Source organism: Grammomys surdaster, unplaced genomic scaffold (assembly GCF_004785775.1).
Source record: "Grammomys surdaster isolate TR1022 unplaced genomic scaffold, NIH_TR_1.0 184, whole genome shotgun sequence".
In the NCBI taxonomy this organism is placed as follows: Eukaryota; Metazoa; Chordata; class Mammalia; order Rodentia; family Muridae; genus Grammomys; species Grammomys surdaster.
In genome coordinates, this window is record NW_021604629.1 from 2,791,443 (window position 1) to 2,792,320 (window position 878).

Here is an 878-nt window from a genome sequence, read left to right on the forward strand (position 1 = left end):
GTAGCAAAAGCTACAACTATGGGACTGCGGAAGGGTATCCTGGGTCATGGTTGAGCAGGTGCCTAGAACCCCAAGATTCTGCGTGGAATTCTGCGCGAGAACCGGCAGGAGTTTGGTCCCCCCCTCATCATCCAGGATCCTGAAAAGCAGTCACGGTCTCCATAGAGTCACATAGGCCAGGCTATAGGCCTCAGGCCCTAGGGATTTACATACTAATGAAGGCCAGAGGGCAGAACAAATTAAACATGCCTCCCCCAGATCCTCCCCCAATCCTCCCCCTTTCTCCCTCCCTATATAACTCAGGACTGCCCTGAGTTTTTGGGGGTACACCTAGATCTATCTATTATCTGCCATGACAATAAACCTTTTTGGAACCAAGGACTTCCTCGTGTTACTCAGGCCACTGGAACCATAGGACTTCTTCCCTAATGTGGGACCCGCCATGGCGGAAGCCCCTCTGGGGCTTGCGTCGCTGTGGCGGCCTTTTTAAATTTTCCCCACAACAACAAAACATCTTTATGCAGAACTTAACATATCTTTTGAAATATAAATGATCTAAAACATCAAAACAACGTTGAAAAGTACAGAACACAGTTTGTACACTATGTTCTATACTTACATGTCTCAATTTCTAGACTTACCATAAACCTACGGTAATCAGGAGAGAATGGCAAAGACCCCTGGGCATTTTAAGCCCCAACAATGAAAAAATTTAAAAAGAAAATAAAAAACAGAATATACTGTGATACTATATTATATATTATTCAATAAATTATATACATTTATATATTATTATACATTATTATTAATAGTTTCTATTATTTATATTATACATTATATATTATATTATTTGTATAATATATAATATAAATATTATA